Below are 19,069 nucleotides of genomic sequence, written 5' to 3' on the forward strand. Positions count from 1 at the left end.
GAGAGGCTCAGAGAGGGAGGTAGCTTGCCCAAGGTCACACCTCAGAGAAGCTGAGGTTTTCAGACCCAGGCATCTGGCCCCAGAGTCTGTGTCTAACCACTGCCCCCACTGACCGCACGCACATGCATGCACATGCGCGCACACACATACACACACATGCACAAGCACGCACACACATTCACACGTGTGCACACACACATGCACACACATACACGCGCACACACGCACAGCACTGAGTGGAGAATGGGCTGGTTTGTGTGTGGCCTCCTTTCTGTGTTGATGCATTTGCTAGATAAATATTTACATGCACAAGTCAGGCGAGGGGCTGCCAGGAAGCCGAGCTGAGGAGCCCTGCGCTCCTGCGACGAGGGAGGCGGGGCTGGGGAGGTTGGTGAACGTGGCCAGCAGGATGCTCAGGGCCTGGGGAAGGAAGCCTCTCAGGCAGCTGGGTGACCCGGGGTCAGGTGGGGTGCATCGGAGCCAACGGCAGGTCCCAGGGTGCTCCGCTCTGTGTGACCACAGACGGTCTCCCCACGGCGCCTGGCTTCTGTTTCTCCCTGGCTGTGATGGGAGAGTGACGCCCCCTCCGAGAACTTTCCAGAGCCTCCATGAGCACATTCATGGCACCAAACCCCTTATCGTTCTTTCCTTCCCAGCTTGGGGAGCCACTGCCTCTCCACCGCTCGACGGAGAAACCCCAGGCTTCTGTTTCTCAGCTGGGCCCAAGGTCTCCGGTGCCCTGGATTTTGCTTTTTTATTATTATTATTATGTCTGAGAAGTTCCTTTGAGTTTCCGTGAGGCTGGGGAGGAAGGGCTGGCAAAGGCTGGGTGGTGGGTCTGGGCTGCTCAGCACCCGGGGCCCCTCCCGTCACTGCAGGATGAGGGTCCACGTGGATGCTCAGCCGTCACTGGACACGGCCCATCTGGGCCCTGATTCCGAGCTTGCTCTGAGGGGAAGCCGGATCCCCCCTTCCTCCCTGTGGTAATGAGCTGCTCTCCCCAGGGTGCGGGACTGGGGCTCTGCAGCCAGGCAGGCGACTGACCCTGGACTCGGGCCCAGGGCCCAGAACGCAGCCCCCGGCCCTCCCAGCAGCTCTCCCACCAGCAACTGGCCAGGAGTGCTGGGGCCCTCTGAGGAGCGGCCAGGAGTGACCCAGAGGGGAGGAGAGCCAGGGAGGGAAGGGGGCGGATGAAAACCCTTCCTCCTGCCGACGTCATCGGAATTCAACACCACACAAGAGAAGGGGAGTCCTTACCCCTAGAGGGGCAGGACCGGAAGGAGTGCAGGGTTCCTGCCTCCAGGAGAGGCGAGAGGGGTTCCACACGGACGCTTATTCTTTCTCCATCTTCTAAACGTCCTCCCTGAAGAGGTACCAACTACTCTTAAAATAACAAGAAAAGACCAGGGGCGCACGCCTGTGATCCCAGCAGCTTGGGAGGCTGAGGCAGGAGGATCGTGAGTTCAAAGCCAGCCTCAGCAACTTAGGGAGGCCGGAGGCAACTCGACGATTCCCTGTCTCTAAGTAAAATACAAAAAAGGGGCTGGGGAGGTGGCTCAGTGGTTAAGCCCCCTGCTTCAAACCCCAGTACCACATCATCATCATCATCATCATCATCTTTTAAAACAGAGGAAACATTTTGTGAAAAAAGAAACTCAGAAAGAAATAGGATCTCTGTCTTCAGATGTGAGAAGTGTTAAGCGTGACGTTGAAAAGCAGGAACAGTCTGTAAGAGTACGGGACGCAGAAGCGGGCAGGGACGTGCAGGACCCGTGACTGAGCACCGGACCACGCAGCTGGGTGCCCTGGTGCAGCCCGTCAGCCCAGCAACCGGAGGCTGAGCTGGTGACCTCAAGTTCAAGGCCACCTGGGCACCTTAGTGAGACCCTGTCTGGAAATAAAAAGTGGAAAGGGCTGGGCTGTGGCTCCCAGGCAGAGCCTCTGGGTTCAGGCCCCGATGCCCCCGATGCCCCCGATGCCCCCGCAACACAAAACATACATGACATTCGTGTGCAGAGCGGTATCTGTCCCACACAGGAAGTCCCAGGTGAGCCCCGGCCTCCTGCGGGCTAGCAGGGACTGCCCGTGCTGGGGACAGGGAGGACGCGAAGGCCGGGTGAGGGGAGACCTGCCCCGTGTCCCCTGAGGACTCGGCACATGGCAGGCACTGAACGAGCATCTCGGAAGGAGCTCCCCTCTTGAGACACGAGGATGCCACTTGAGCAGGAAGCTGCGGGACGACGGAGGGGCACATCCTCCGCTGGGGCCCCGGAGCAGGGCCAGTGCCTGCGTGGGGGGCTGCTTCACCCTCCAGGTGCGGCTCTGGCCCGCCAGGGGAGGGGGCCACGGACGCCCCGGCTTCGTCCCTCTTTGAACCCAAGGCCAGCGCAGCTTGCCAGCTGCAGGACGGTGGACCTGTGGGAAACCGAGCCAGAGGGGACTTGGTCATACTCCACGGGAGCACAGGACAGTCCCCAACAGCAGAGAGACAGGAGCAGGGCGCCCGGGTCAGCCTCCAGGCAGACCAAGGTCCTGCAGAGCCGCCTCGTCCGGCCGCAGCCCCATCCTGGGTCCCCTGCACCCTCAGGGGCTGCCGCGTGCTCGGCAGGGACTGAGCGGCTAGACCGCCTTGTCACGAGTCCACCGGGCCTTTTCACGGGCCCAGGGTGCGCGAGGACCTGGGTTTGCCTCTAGCACGCTCAGGGCCGGCGGGGCCGCTGCTGTCGGGACGTCCGCGGGTCCCAGCGCAGCCCTTTCAAACCCACTCCCGGCGGCCCAGATTTTGACTTGGGAAGTTTTCTCCTTTTGAAAGAGAGAGGATCGCACGTCTGGATCAAGAGCCAGGAGAAATGAAAAGGCACCGTGCGCGGAGCGTCCATCAGGGCCGAGAGCGGAGCCGGCTCAGACGCCAGGGCCAGAGTGGAGGAGCCAAGTGGACGCGGCCAGCCGTGCTGCAGCCCGGGCCTCGAAACACCACGCAGGGGCCTCGAGGGACCACCAGGACCGGGCCGTCCAGGCAGACGGAGCAGGCCGGGGGCTGTCGCGGGCTGCGCGGGCAGTGCCTGCTGCCGGCCAGGGAGCCTCCTTCTGGGGCGACGAGAACATTCTCAGGCCGTGGACCGTGGAGAGAGATGAAAAAGGACTGCCTCGGACCCCTCCCCGAGCGACGCCATGCCACGTGGATTCCGTCTCAACAAAACGGCGCCACCACAGAGAGAGGAGGCACGACCCGCTGCAGGAGCACCAAGTGTCGCAGAATGGGTTCCGCAACCCGGGTCTGCTTCGGTCTACGAGGGAATGTTTAGTTTCCAACAGCGCAGAGCTTGGTCCTCAAGGTCCACCCTGTCCCCAGAAGCCTCCCGCCCCCCTCCCACCACCTGGCCCCGTCCGGTAACCCTATCTGTGTCCCCAGCCCTCCCTGCTCCACGCCCAGCGCTGCCCCCTCCTGTGCCCACGCTCCGCTGCTGCCACCCGGGGCCCTGGCGACGCCGGCCACAGTGTTGTGATGTGTTTGGACGAGGCGTGTGCTCGGTGCCAGCGTTACCAGGCTCCGAGGGTGACTAATCCCATCTGCATTTTTGGTTTCAGCTGCCTGAGCTGTTGGGCTGAAGGACCTCGGCCAGGCCACTCCCCGCCCAGAAGGCTGAGCTCTGGCCGCCCCTGGCCCTGGGCCACTCCTGGTCCCGCGGAGCCCGCGGCCTGCTGCACACCACCCCGAGGACACGGGCTCTTGCTTCAGTAGGATAACCTAAGCGACAGAGCGAGGGAAAGCCAGAAAAAGAAACGCGGCAGATAAACTCAGGGGCCCTCAGGCGCCAGCACGGGTCCGGTGGCCTGGGGTCCAGGGCTCCATGTCCATGGTCAGCTAACACAGGTCCAAAATGTGATCACACGTGAACCGAACGTGTGCAGACCTATCTTTTTGCCACTGCTCCTGAAACAACTCGGCACCACACCTGTCTATGCAGCACTGCCCTGTCCAGCACAGGGTGGTGACCGCGGGGCTCGAGGGCGAGGCAGACCCAGGTCCTGGGCAGATCAGGCCCCTCACGGAGGGGCTCGGTACCCTGGCCTTCCGTGGCCAAGGGGGTCCGGAGCACACAAGCCTGGCCCTACGGGGAAGAGCACCGGCAGGTGGCAGGGAGGCCAGGAGGCAGCCTCTCTGGGCAGGAGGCTGAGGAAGAACCGCTGCGGGGAGAACGGCAAGAACGCCGACCAGGAGCGGCCTCCCGGCCAGGGGCAAGGACACCAGCAAGGCCGGAGCCGGGGCAGGCTGGCCGGGTGTCCCAGGGCCTCGCTGCTTTCCCCGTGCGGCGAAAGAACAGGCTCACGGGAGAACAGGATCTGGCTTCATTTCCTAACGGCCACTCTGGCTGCTGGGCAGGGAGTGGACAGAGTGGGGTCAGCAAGGCTGGGACCAGGACAGGCTTCAGTCCCACCTGGGGCCTGGCTCTGAGAGGTCCCAGCTCTCCTGCTGCCCACAGGAGGCCAACAGGCCTGCAGGAGCCGCCCTCTCCCTCCAGGGCAGCGGGCGGCCATGCCCGCACCTCTACTGACCCCCAAATTCTCATGAGATCAGTCGCTATTATTGTTACTTACATCATTTACCTTTGAAGGAAATTACGTCACAGCCAACAGTCGTGGCCTGATGCACAAATCACTTCTTTCTCTAATCCACGTTGATATGTGCACACGGCTATTTATGAAGTTTTCAAACTAACATGTAAATATAATCTTAAGACTAAAGATGAAGAGTGAAATTTCAGGTATAAAAGTTTACCAGAAACACATGAGTAAGACATTAATTATTTTTTCCAGTACATGGCAAATACGTGATTAAAAAAAAAAAAATTAATCCCAGTACCAGTTTGAATCTCCTTCCTGTGGTATTGGAGACCAGCAGTACAAGTTACTAACTGTGCTACTTCCTGGCTGTGTGACCTTGAGCTGGTTACTGTACCTCTCTGAGCTTTGGTTTCCTTTTCAGGGAGGTGGCCATAATAATAATCTGAACTTATGTGTGAAAACTAAATGTGCCACAAATGTTTAAAACAGAGCCATGCAGAGTCCTGGCCCCACCGATGTCGCCTGGGTATGTGAATAACCAGGTGGCCCTGAATCCCACCAGGATCCTGAGCACCTGTGGACTGGCCCTGGGTAGGCTGAGGCTCCAGACCCGACCGGGAACAGCAGGCTGCTGACCCTCCAGCTGGGGACCCAGACAGCCAGGCCAGGTCACTATGAAGAGGGCCAGGAGTGGACGTCGCGGGCCAGGGACCCAGAGGGAGGAGGATTCTGCCCAGGCAGGTGCTGCTCCATTCAGTTTCCAGGGATAATAGGGGTTGGCAGGTGAACAGAGAGGGTGGGAGCCCTCCAGGCAGGAGGAACAGCACAGTGCAGGGGCCGCCACCAGGGGCAGCGCCGGCGGGACCTGAAGGACACACTCTCCTGTGAGGCTGAAGCAGACACAGGACAGCAAGATGGCCTCCGCAGCGGGTGGCCCTGGGCCTGCCCTTGATGTCCCTGTGCCAGCAGTCCTGGTCCTCCTTGTCCCTGAGGGTCAAAGGAGGCCTCCCAGCCGGTCCCCGCTGCGTGCCCACTGGCCCCGCCTCGCCCCACAGCCCTGCCGGGTGGGCCCAGCCGCCCAGCGACGGCGGGAAGCCTCTCCCAGACGTCTGCACGCCCGCCCGGCAGCAGCTGGACCTGCTGAGCCGGCCTGCCCTGGGCCGGCCCCACCTCGCCCCGTCCACACCCAGGGAGCTCCCAGGACACCAGCCGGGAGGGCCACAGGTGAGGTGCGGGCACCCTGCTGGGCACAGCTGGCCACCTGGGCACTCGGGCCCTGCACACGGTACCCAGCAAGGAGCGCGAGCGATCCCAGCTCCGCGGGAGGGCCTGCTCGAGGTCACAGGTCCAGACCCCTGGGGCCTGCTGCAGGCACATCCAGCACTCCCCTGCCCACCCCGCAGGCCCAGCCCAAGGCCACCTCCTCCAGGAAGCCTGCCCGGACCCACAGCCTCCTCCCTCTGGAGTACAGGGACCTCCAGGCGCCAGAGCGGAGAGCAGAGGGGAGGGGACAGACTCGGGTCCGCAGTTTCTGCCCACCGGCGATTTCCTAATGAGCACGTGACCGTCTGCACACTCTCCGGGGCAGCGACGGCTGTCAGGAGTGGAGCTGGGCACCCGACGGGGTTGCCAGGCACGGCCTCGAAAAGTGCGTGCTGGCGGCCTGTGATCCCCACTATGACGGGAATCACTCTCTGGGTGCAGCACCCCAGCCTGTCTCTTACCCCTTGGAAACACGCACAGACCACCAGGTGGCGGAGCACACAAGGCACGGCCTTTGCACTCAGACCCACTCACTGTGACCACTTACCTGCTGTGCATCCCCACAAAATGAACAGAACCTCTCTGAACTTCTGTAGAAAGGCAGGAAGTTACCCGTCTCACAGATCCTCTATGAGAATTAAGGCAGTAGGAAATGCCTAGTTTATGATAGGCCCGCAAGGACCCTTCCTTCCCTTCCTCCGACATCGGGAATCTCGCTTTCTCCTAACTTCCTGATGGTCTGTGTACAGAGGGCCACAGAAAGCCTAGGTCGAGTTCCAGACAGACTGGCTGCAAAGTCTTTAAGTCCTTGCTCCCAGAAGTCTGGGCTCCGGGACCAACTCTGACACAGCCACAGAGGAAGGTCCCGATCCGTGGGACCGTGCCTCACAGCGCCTGTGTGTGCCCGCAGGACATGCTCTGTAGCACAGGGCAAGGCGGGAGACCCAAAGCAGCAGGTGAGCTGCAGGCTCACGGCTGGAACTTCCTCACCATGGCCCCAAGGGGAAGGAAGAGAAAAAAGGAAGCTCGGAGGTGGTGTGTCTAGGGCGCGGCTGGGGACCAGGACAGAGACCGCGGGAATGGCATTTGCCCACGATCTCCGCGGTCCAAGGGTACTGTGACTGGCACCACTGGGAGCAGAGGACAGAGGCTTACTGCGTACGCGCCACACGCACTGTGGGGCTCCGGGAACACGGTCCCTGCGGACCACCCCCCGAGAGGCTGGCCAGCCCCTGGCGGGAGGGACAGGGGAGAAGTTGGCAATGTCAGTTCCCTGGATGGAGAAGAGGTGGGCATGGGGAGAGTCACTGGTCACAGCGGATTCTTGGGTACTTCTGGGAATCTGACCATAGACATGATTTAAGCTGTCAAAACGCGAGCAGCCCCCCTTTAAGTAAGACGTGGCGGAGCCGACGCGGACATGGTAGCTCGCTGCCCACCTCTGCAGTGGAAGGAGCAGCTCCGGGAGGGCTCGGCCCAGGCAGCTGGTGGGAGCGCTGGCCCGGCCAGAGCAGGCCACTGCTGAGTCTCAGTGGGGAGACCCGCGGAGCTTCTCATTCCAGGGCGGCAGCCAGCAGGACCGCGCCGCCCTGTGTCCCAGCAACAGGAGGTTGGCGTTGACCCCATATCCCAGGCAGCAGGCTACCGCAGGCCTGGCTCAGGGGACTCATTTGAAACACTGGATTCTGGGTGGACAGAACAGCAGGTCACAGCGATGACCCTGAATCCCAGAAGAGCCATAGGCGACATCGCTCCCCATTCCACAGACTGCCTTCCACACCAGGGCCTGCCCGCCAGGAGCCCCGGGAGAGCAGGGAGCCCTAAGTCAGCAAAGTCCCCTGACCCCAGAGTCCCACCTGGAACAGGGGTTCACGATCCACCACCAGGCCCTGAACGGGCGATTCCTGGGCTCCACCAAACTCTCCTGGTTATTTTATAGTGGCTTTCATGTGTTTGACTTGCTTCAGTCAAAATCCTAAGGAAGCGTCTGTCCGCTGAACGTCCCTAGGTCTCCTTGACTCTCCAGACCCCCCTTCACCTCCGTATCATGTGTTGTCCCCCCCCTCCCATCTGTAGAAGACACCAGCTGTTTACCTACCTTAGTCTCCGCAGCGTCCCTCCCTAGTCCCTCGCCCAAGCTTGGCTGGCTACAGTACATCCCTGTGGGTGCCACCTAACAGGTTCCTCCGTCCCCTGCAGCTGCTGTAAAATGTGGGATGAATTAGGGGCTGGATGGATGGGTTTGAGGCTTACAAGGCCATTTCACCAGGGGGCCGTGTTCCCCCACCCTGCTCAGATTGCCGGCTTATGTTCTGAGGCTGGCGGCCGTAGCCACCCAAGGCCCAGACCCCTCCTTTACTAGAGGTGGCTCAAGGAGCGGCCGACCCTACGGCCCCTTTCGCATGTTGAAGCAAGGATCAGTCTAGAGATAGAAACTTCCCTCACCCCCAGGAAAGGCACTGAATTGTGACGTTGCTGTTTACGAGCTTCAGTCCTTCTTGTGCATGGAACAGGCGCTTGCAGTAGGCAGGGGCTGTTCTTGGAGCCTCTGTCTCCCCACCTGTCACATGGGCATGCCGGCCAGCGCCACTGGATCCCAGGCCCAGGAAGAGGGCCCTCTCTCATCAGAGGCTGCGTGCAGACCCCTGCTCTCGACAGGCCCCAGCCGCAGTCCAAACCCGCTGCTGGAAGCCAGGCCCCTGAGTGGCAAGGCCGCGGCTCCCTCCCGGGTGGCAGTGGGCACTGAGTGAGGTGACGCAGCCTGCGGCCTGGCCCTGCAAGCCGGTGTCCCAGGGGGTGCAGGTTCTCCCTCTCTCACACACACACCCCCTCCGTGCAGCCTCCGCGGGCAGCCAGCCAGCCGGTGGCCCATTGTTCAGCCACTTCCCCAGGCCGAGCGGGCGCTGGGAACTCAGGCGGCGCGGCCCTTCCTGCCCCGCTCTGACGCAGCCCTGGGGAGGATCAGGGTCCCCAGGGGCAGGACGCTTCCTCTCATGCCCTGGCCGGCAGCACGCACGTCCACACCTCCCGCCCCGCCAGCGCAGTGTCCCACCACTGCGGGGACCACTGGGCTTCCCAGCTGCTTGGGGACAGAGGCTCCGGGTGGAGGAAGGGAAGCAGACAGCACGTGCTCTCGCGGCCCCTCGAGCCCTTCCCGAGGCCTGTGAGGCCGCACCAGCCCCTTGGAGCCAAGGCAAGTGGAGCCCAGGGCCAACAGGGGGTGCGGGTGGGGACCCCAGTCTGCCTCTTCCCTCCCTCAGTCTGCCAGGGGGCGGGGCGGGGGCATTGGGGTCGAGCGGGCAGCAATTCCGGGGCCTTCCCACCAAGGGACCTTTACGGTCTGCACAGCCAGGCTCCCACCATCCCCAGAGAGCCACGTTGTGGGGGACCAAGCCACCACCTCCGGAGCACCTGCCACACCGTGACGCCCCCTCACCTGAGCCTCAGCACAATCTGGCCACAGAGGTGCGATTCTTCCCAGGTCCAGGTCTGGAGAGGAACGCTGACTGGATCCAGGTTCTCCTGGGGCCGGAGGCGCTGTCTCTCCCTAGAGTGTAAGCAGGACTCCGACCCAGGACCAGGGTTTAAATGCTGGCTCCAGGCCGGGGTGCAGGCCTGGGATCCCAGTGACTGGGAGGCTGAGGCAGGAGGACACAGGTTCAAGGTCAACCCAGGAAACTTAGGGAGGCCCTCAGAAATTTAGCAATACCCTGTCTCAAAATTAAAAAAATATAAAAATAAACAAAAGGCTGGGGATGTTGCTCAGTGGTTAGACACCTCCCCGCCGCCCGCCCCGGAGTCAATGTCCAGGACCAAATTAAAAACAAAAGTTACAGCACGTTCTGCGTCTTGGTTTCCGCTTAGGTAAAACGGAGATGATAACAGTGCCCTTTAGATTGCTTTATTGCGAACATTCTAGAAGGCAATACTTGTAGTTTGACTTATTGCTGTTATAATTTAGCTCTTAGACTCAACAGGACTGAAGAGGGTCCTGGGCCATGAGCCATCCTGAAGGGTTTCCTGGGAAGGGGATTTTGGTGCTAAAACCAGGACAGTCCAAGACACACCGGGCCAGATGGTTGCTCCCGATGAAGCTGATGATTTTAAAGTCCACTTCATTCGGAAGGTCAGGAAGAGGGCCACTTTATGCCCTCTGAGCTGGCGGAATTTCCCATAAGCCTTTGGACCTCCAGCCTGGTCCCGGGCTGCACTCTGCCCTGGCCTAGCCAGAGGGAGACTGGACGTGCCTGACATGGAAATCTTCCACGTCCTTCAGGGCGATCTTTTGGTGCCAGAAATAGTCAGCAGGACTTGGGAGTCAGCCCAGGCCTCTAAGAATAGCGCCCATGGCCCCTGGCAGGCCCGCACCACGTCAACCCAGATGACCTGCCACTGACAAGCTGCCTGCCCTGGCCAGCACCTTAAATGACCACAATGCTGCTGGCCTGGCCCATGGAGGACACAGAGGAGGCCAGCGCCCACTCGGCCTCCCACCCAGACACGTCTCTCCCACCCCGCGCCTTCCTGCCTGCCCAGCCATCGCTGGGGGGTCGCAAGTGTCCACACCTGACAGTCAGCCCCCACCGCCACGGGTGCTTCCACTCAACACACACGAACCGCCCCTCACGCCCGCTCACTCCAGCCAGCTCACTTCCACTCAAAGGCCACACTCCCCTCTGCTCCCCAGGCTGTGCCTCCAAGTCACGTGGGTGTGCGGGGGGCGGGGTCAGACCCAGAGCCTCCCACGAGCTCGGCAAGGCTCTGCCCCGGGACCCCTCCAGCCTCCTGAGGGTCCTGGGTATGGATCTCTCTCTTCCTCTCTCTCTCTGGTACCAGGGATCGAACCCGGGGTGTCTAGCCACTGAGCACATCCCCAGCCCTTTTTATGTTTTTATTTTGAGACAGGGTCTTGCTGAGTTGCTGGGGTTGGCTTTGAACTCGCGATGCTCCCTTCTCAGTCTCCCCAGCCGCTGGGCTCGCAGGCGTGCGCCACTGCGCCTGGCTTCCCCTCGTTTGAGAAGGTCTCACTGCCCAAGCTGCCCTCAACCTGCGCTCCTCCTGCCTCGGCCTCCTGAGGAGCCGGGAGCATGGGCCCACGGTGCCTGGCTTCCCCTCGCCTGGATTCCCCTCGCCTGGATTCCCCTCACCTTCTCTACCTTTGCTTCTGTTCCTTCACAGCCCTGCCTGACCCCCGCCTGACCCCCGAGGTTTTATTAAAATTGCTGTTGCAGTTGGGGTTTTAGGAGAAGAAGGCCGAATTTGCATTTTAAAACCATTCCCCAACTCCCCGCTGCGCCCCAGACCTGACCACTGTCCTATACCTGCCTCCATCACGCCAGGAGGGAGGGCTCCTAGGGCTCCAGGCTCCTGCCCAGCCCGTGGCCAGTGCTCATGGCCTGGCGCAGCTGGGAGCACCTGGGAGCAGCTGGGGAGGGCTCTGCCCCAGGGAGAGGCGTGCCCTGGGGACCATCCTTTCATGCCGGAGCAGAAACACTTCCCAGCACCGCGGCCAAGTCCCCTCCGCCTGCCCGACCCGGTGAGGAAAGGGAAGCAGAAGAGGAGGTGTTTCCAGCACGTGCCCACCTAGCAGCAGAGGCCACATCTTTGTCCCTGCAGAAAAACAGAGGACAGGGCTGGAACTACTCCGCTTGGTCCTACAGTGATAGTTACACATTCAATACACAGTTGTCAAACCCACAGGGCGTAGGACACCGAGAGCCACCAACGGAAACTACAGGTGCTGGGTGACATGATGAATCTGTGGAGGCTCACGGTTTGCAACAACGTGCCGTCTGGTGAGGGACGTTGACAATGGGGAGACCACACACATGGGACATCTCTGTGTCTTCCTCTCAATTTTGCTGTGAACCTGAAACTTCTCTAAAGAAATAAATTAAAACAGAGACTTTCAAAGATCTCTGGAAGAAAACACATGGGTTAATCTAAAGAATGATGTTGACCGAAGCAGTCAGAAACCCCAGAAAGAATCCCATGAGCCGCTACACACGGGAAACTGGGGTCACAGCTGATCTGCAGTGAGGGAGCAGCTGGCGGGGGAGGGGAGAGTGACTGGGAAGGGCACAGAAAATTCTTGATGAAGACACCATTTTGAATGTGTTGGTAGGGATAACACGGGCCACACACATTTCTCAAACATAAAATAAATATACAACTATACATTGTCAAAATTCATCAAACTGTTAAGCTTAAACTAGATGCATTTAGTGAGACATGTTGTCGCTCAACATGGTTAGAAAAAAGCAGGGGAAACTCACCAGGGCTAATGGCATGGGGTCCTCGCATCGGAAGCATGAAGGCTGTGAGTTTGCTTTTTTCTTTTCTTTTCTGCTACTTGCAGATGTATGCCTGAGCCCCGCTCATCTTCACAGACGCTAGCAGAATACACAAGACTCAAAGGTCAGAGCCAGGGGACCCTGCTACTTGCAGAGCGGCAGGCAGTACAGGCTTCCTCTCTCCACGGTTCTCTGTACCCCCAGAGTTCCAGGGGCCAAGAAAGAAGACTGAGACAGACGCCGTGCACACAGTGTGTGCCCGCTGACATAGGCAACCATCAGCTCTATTTCCACGACTGCAGTTTCCTGCAGTCAACTCTGGTCCAATAAATCTTAAAAGGAAATTTTCTGAGATAAACAATTGATGAATGTTGAATTGCACACTGAGCAGTGAGATGAAATCTCGAACCTTCCTGCTCCATCCCATCTAGATGTTAATCATCCCTTCAGCAAGTGTTTCCACACTGTATACGCCACCCACCCGTTAGTCTCTCATAGCTGTCTGAGTTACCACATCAACTGTCATGACATCACCGTGCTTGTGTCCAAGGAACCCTTATTTTATTTGATAATGACCCTCAACGTTCAAGAGTAGTTATGCGAGCAATTCAAATACACCAAAGAGAAACTGTAAAGTACTTCCTGTAAGTGAAAGGTGAGCATAACCGCAGGTGTGTATGTCGAGGAAAAGCAGCACACGAAGGGGCGGCAATACCTGCAGTTTCAGGTATGCACGGGGAGGGAGGCTTAGAACGCAGTCCATCCGCATACGGAGGGAATAGTGTACGGAGCTTAGGGAACCCCGATCCTATGAGAGGCCGCTAGCAGAAAGGCATTATCTGTATTCTCTTGTTCAGGAAACAGATCTGTCTTTTGCTCCAGAGAGAAACTATATCTCTGTTCGGTCAGGCTACTTGCCATGTAGAAAAGATGGGTCCAGACAAGGGGTGCTACAAGAGGCATAGAAACGCGAAGGGGAACAGCCCCTCCACAGTTCTCAGGAGCCCAGGCTGCTGTCTGGCTGCCCGGCCAGCATACTCAGCATTTTGACCTTCCTGGTTCAAAAAGTCTGCCTCTGCTCCAGCTCTCTCACTCTGTGTTCCAGACAACAGGAAGAACCAAAGGGATAAGAAAAGCATGACCTCTCTCTTTAAGGACACTCTTTGGAAGTTGCATATGACTTCGGCTTCAAATGGCTACGCTTGGTTGCAAGGGAAGCTGGCATACTTAGCTCAAAATCAATACAGAAAGAGAGGTGTCCAACCAGCCTCTGCTCTGCACGGTCAGTTTGACAGCGGTTCGGATTCACTGAACGCTGAGGACAAGGAACACACGACCGGCCTTCCCAGGAGCCCCCGGGAGCTTCTCATCTGAGAGTGACAGTCAGCACGTTCCACGTGAGTGAGGGCAAGGTTCACCCTCGGGAGCTGGGCCCTGAGCCACGCTGGGTTCAGCTCTGCCCTGGGGTCGGGCCCTCAGCTTGTGCCAAGTCTCATGGGGTTCTGAGTGGGGCCTCAGGGGCCTGCTCTGGGCTGGGATGAGTCTTTCCGTCCATCCCCACTTTATGTCCAGGAGTCTGAAAGCCCAGCGTGGTCAGTAGTTGGGTGAGAGTCACACAGCATGGAAGTGCTACCCTGGGGCTGGGACACAAAGCTCCTGGCTGAGGCTTTTGGTTCCTGCTCAGAAAGTCTTGGCAGGTAGTGATGATGGCAATACGTTGAAGATCCGGCCAGCAAAGTCCTGTCCTCTGCCGTGGAGTTAAAGAGGAGAGTGAGCCACCCAAAGGTGACCGAGAGGAAGTCAGGCAGGGTCCCAGCTGGGCTCCCCAGTCCGTCCCTGGTGGGCACCTCCTTGGCCTGGGGACACCGCTGATCTCACACTCCGACTCGCCCAGCACAGGGCAGTCCGGGCTCTGACCTGCTGTGCCTAAGAGCTGGCAGTGCAGAGACCCCTTCGGAATTCCGTTCTAGGGCGAGTAGGTTGAGCGGGGAACAAGTCCTGGGGCCTGTTTTTCTTCCATAAAACGGAAGCACCATCACCTGGCTTCAGACCACCTTCCTGTTCCAGGATCAGGAGTCCTCGCGGGCGCTCCCCACCATCCAGGGCTTGAGAGCCGCCACCTGGCGGAGGCCTTGCTGCCGCCCTCCCCTCTGCACACTCCCGCTGCCTGTCCCCAGTCCCTTGTCCGGCCACACCTCCTCCTCAGGTCCCAGCCTCTCTGCAAGGAAAGCCTGAGGCCAGAGGGCGTGTCCTCTCCAGCTCTGGTGCAGGATCTGGAGCGGGCCACCACCGCGTCCCCAGCTCGGGGAGGGTGGTTTAGGACGGAAGTGGGCGGGGCCAGAGCCTGAGGCTCCGCCCCTGGCCGCGCAGGACCCCATCACCTTCCCATCCCACTGCCTGAGGCTCTACCAGGCGGGGAATGCACTAGAACCGGGTGATCTCACACTCCGACTTTATGTCCAGGAGTCTGCCCAGCGATTCTCCTAGACTTGCAGAGCATTCTGGGGACGGAGAAGCTTTCAAGGTGCGACCCAGCCTCAGGTGGCCCTGGGAGGGCAGAGGTCCTCTCCCTGTCATCTCCCTCTGTCCTCTGCCTTTCCTGATGGGGCAAAGGACAGCTGGACAGAGCGGCGAGTGTCAGGAAGATGGAGTTTGAGAACCTGTGGGGTCCAGAGGAGGATCCCCAGTGGCCAGGGGACAAGGCACATTTCCAGGAGATGCAGCGTGGACAGCTTCCTGCAGATGAGCAGCTGAGTCACCCGAGCGGCCCTAACTTCCCCGGGAATCGCCGCGGCCCTGTGCGCCCCGTCCAGGCGCCGGCCAGGGGAATTCTCCCTCCGGCCAGAGGAGGAAGTGGTGGGAGGATGGGGCTCCAGCAGAGGCCCTGGCAGATTTCCCACCGTGGCCCTTTCCAGAACCACAGCCCCAGGGCAACGGCGAGCTGGGGCGGGCCTAGGGGCAGAAGCCCTCCCGGCTTCCTGCTCAGCGCGGGGTCCACACCGTGTGCTGCGAAGGCCTCCAGGGGAAGTGGCCTCTGGAAGGGAAACTGCTGGCAGGGAAAACAGCCTCCCCGCGTGGGCCCAGGACCCAGCCAGGAGGCAGTGGGCCCCAGCACCAGCCTGCGGCACCCTGGGCCACACTGTCCCAAGACCAGGGCCACCCTGTCCCAAGACCAGGGCGTCTGGGGTGAGCAGGACAGACAAGCCCAGAAGCCAGCAGCCCTGGGGGACAAAGAGCAGAGGAGTTGCTGCCTCTGAAGAGGGGCTGCTGGGTTCAGTGGGGTTGGCCCGAGCCGCCCACCCGTGGATGGCTTTTGAACAGAGCTGCAGGGAGACAGCGTGACCTGCAGGGTAGGAGGAAGGTCGGCCCAGGAGGAGCAGCTGCCACCAGCGCCAGAGGGAAGGTGGCCACTGCAAAGCTAGACCTCGAGGCTGCCTGTGAAGAGCTGGCCGGAACCACAGCCCCGGACAAGCCACGCCAGGGCTGGTGGCCTTTGTAACACTAGGCCTTTGACTCTAAGTGATGTGGAAGCCTTGGGGAAGTTTTGAGTAGGGAAAAATGACCTGATGTGTTTAAAGGGTTACTTTGAATTTTTATTTATTTTAAATGTAAGTTAAGTGTGGTTTAAATGATGTGAACATTAAAATTGTCCGTATTTGTATTGTCCCATGTGGTGTTTGATATATCGTAGACAGCGGATAATGCTGAAATAAGGTTAAACACGTGTCTCCCCAGTGGTGGGCCACTCCTGCTGGGGAGGGGGAGAAGGCGTTCCAGATCCTTGCTCGCAGCTCTGGGGTGTGCACAGAATGGTGTGGTTTCTGTGTAACTGTGCACCAGAAGTGCTTGCTAACTTCTAACCATAACTTAGTACCCACTGATCAACTCTTCCCATCATTAGGAAATTTAAAGTCTTAACTCCCTTCCAGGCCTGGAAGACCACATCGTTCAGGAACGTTCCACCACCAAGAACAAGGAAGATTAAAATATTTTAAAATATTTCCATTGGAAGGTATTAGAACACTAAAAGAACAGAGGGGGAACATAGGATCAAGATCTGGAAGAACAAAACCCAGAGGAATGATTGATAGTTCTTGGGACCCTTTTTCTCCAAAAGAGGAATTGCCAATTTTGAAAGGCTAAGAAGCAGAGCAGAGCTTTTCAAAGACTTGTGGGTCTACTAGGAAAGAACCAGAGTCTGGAGTATACCAAACAGAGACCTGAGAAACACCTCGCAGACTGTCAGCTGAAATTCCAAAGGGATGTGCCCTCTGACTAAGAATGAACCAGTTACCACAGGGTCTAAAACCCAGCTTCAAGCTCCCCCAGTCCCTGATAGGATTACTTATCTGGGCTTCCTGAGATCTCCAAGGCTTGCAATAAGGTCAACACTTATTAGAGGGAGATAACATCCCCCTGAGCCGCAAACAATCTCCAAGAATGCTCACCCGCAGCGCCTGACACTCAGTCAAAAATGACCCAGGGCTGGGGTTGGCTCCGTGGTAGAGCGCTTGCCCAGCACGTGTGAGGCCCTGGGTTCAATCCTCAGCACCACATAAAAATAAAGGTATTGTGTCCACCTACAACTAAAACAAACAAACAAACAAATACCCAGCATATGAGGCAATGAAAAGTGACCAAAATCAAAAGAAAAAAATTGGGCTGGGGATATGGCTTAGTTGGTAGAGTGCCTGCCTCGCAAGCACAGGGCCCTGGGTTCAATTCCCAGCACAGCAAAAAATAGAAAAAGAAAAAAATTGATAAACACAAGAGCCAGGCATGTGGCACATGCCTGTAATCCCAGTAGCTAGGGAGGCTGAGGCAGGAGGATTGCAAGTTCAAGGCCAGCCCCAGCAATTTATCGAGGCCCTGAGCAACTTAAATGAAAACTTAAAAATTGGGGGATATAGTTCAGTGGTAAATTGCCCCTGGGTTAAATCCCCAGTAGCAAAAAGGAAAGAGAAAGAAAGACAAGAGGATTCAGAGAGTTACCAATCACAGATACTAAAAAAACTATGTTCAGTATGCTACAGAATGCAAATGGAAAAATAATAACTGAAAAGTTTCTAATGCTAATGAAAGGCATCAAGCCACAGGTCCAAAAGCACCACAAATCACAAGCAGAATACAAAGGAAGAAAACAAGAGCAGTACATTATGATAAAACACAAAGATGGCCAGAGGAAAATCACAAATCATCCTCAGGGGACAATAAGGCAATTATAAGACTTGCAACAAACCTGACAAAAATCTGAAGACAATGGGATGTATCTCTAATGTGATTAAAGAAGCAAAGTCAAGTGCACAATGACGCACATCTCTAATCCCAGCAATTAAGGAGGCTGAGGTGGGAGGATTGAGAATTTGAGGCCAAGCTCCACAATGTAGTGAGGCCCTAGCAACTTAGAGAGTCTCTGTCTCAGAATAAAAAGGGTTAGGGATGTAGCTCAGTGGTCAAGTGCCCCTGGCTTCAATCCCCAGTACCATTTTAAAACAAAAGAAGAAGAAGAAGAAATAAGGTCAAAAACCAGAATTCTCTGTCCAGTGGAAACATTCAACAATGAAGATAAAGAAAAATATCTGCCGGAAAGCAGGAACTGAATTTGTCATCAGAAGATACGCAGTAAATGCATTCCTGAGGGGATGGTTCCTGCTGAGGTCGAGAATAGACAGGGAGAGAGAGTGCCGAGGCCAGGAGACCAGTCCCCAGGTCACCGCAGGAGCATGGCACAGTGCAATGGCATCCAGGCCAGAGGGGTGGTCTTAGCAGTGACGAGAATCGGTGTATTTTGGAAATGGATATGTTTTGAAAATGACACTATCTCAGGTTGCTGCTGAATTAAATATCAGTCATGAGAAATGTGAGCGGGCAGCACCTCTCCCGAGAGCAGACCTGAGCTCCTGGAGAGGCGAACCTGCCAGTTCAGGAAGGTGACACCCCGCAGGAGCTGGTGCGGTAAGTCCAGGGTCGGCTTTCGGAATCGCCAAGCGTGGGAGTCTGTTTGACAAACAAAGCCATGTGCCCGGAACCTACTGGATAGTCAAGATCGCAGTTGGCGAAAGTCTCAACCAGAGGGTGGAATCTGAGGGCTGTCAATCTGAATCTGTTTCCTTTTCCATCTTTCCCATAGAACAGGGCCGGTAGTGACGGTGATGGTTATGACAGTTCACAGTCTGTGCCTGGTGTCTTGAGCTCTGTGAGAAATGCCACCGGCGCCACTTCATTTAATCCTGACAACTCCTGTGTGCGTGAAGGCTGTCCAGCCTCTTCACAGCCGTGCAGACCAAGGCTTTGAGGGAGAAATGACCCAGATGCTCTGTCGCAGCCATTTGGAACCGAGCCTCAGAATTTCCTGATGTCTACTGATGGTTAAATCAGTACTAGCACTCAGTACATGCTTACTGAATGAATGAATGACTGGCGTCAGTCATGGTGGAAATCTTAGTCCTGTCTTTGCACTGTGTGCCCAGGCCCGGGTCCAGGAGCACACGATGCTCCCACGGACCCTGCGAGGGCCCCGTTCTCACCAGGACCAGTCAGGTCTCCATCATACCAACCCGCCTGCCAGAGGTCAGAGACTTTGCGACCTTCCCAGAAGGGTCTCTTTTCTGCCCCTTTTGTCTTCCTGAGTCCTTCCACGTGAACCCAGGGATTTCAGAGCCTTCCTGACCTGCAGTACAGGGGCTGAGCACAGGTTGGCAGGAAAGGGGGCGGGATGAAGTCCACTTCAGGTGCTTCTTGCAGAAGAGGAAACCGAGGCTCAGCGAGGAGGGCGCCTCGACCAGGTCCGCGGGGCAGGGCTGGTGACCTCAGCATGGCGGCTGCTCCAGGTAGCAGCGTCCACAAGCAGGCCAGGTCAGGACACTGGCAGGACAGTCACTTCTCTGCTTCCCTTTGCCAGGACACTCTGGGGAGGAGCACGGTTGCTCAGTGACAGAATGGGGACC

The 19,069-nt window shown here is 57.9% G+C and overlaps 1 long non-coding RNA gene across 1 annotated transcript; it reads right to left on the minus strand.

The window, feature by feature from the left end:
- Positions 1-1,553: 1,553 nt before the first annotated feature.
- On the minus strand, positions 1,554-10,547 carry LOC124987298 (uncharacterized). The gene is made up of 3 exons (XR_007109163.1): positions 10,396-10,547; positions 9,266-9,467; positions 1,554-2,415 (listed from the first exon to the last, which is right to left on the minus strand). It is a non-coding gene; the product is annotated as an uncharacterized LOC124987298 (long non-coding RNA).
- Between the last annotated feature and the right edge of the window lie 8,522 nt (positions 10,548-19,069).

Source organism: Sciurus carolinensis, chromosome 6 (assembly GCF_902686445.1).
Source record: "Sciurus carolinensis chromosome 6, mSciCar1.2, whole genome shotgun sequence".
Lineage (NCBI taxonomy): Eukaryota > Metazoa > Chordata > Mammalia > Rodentia > Sciuridae > Sciurus > Sciurus carolinensis.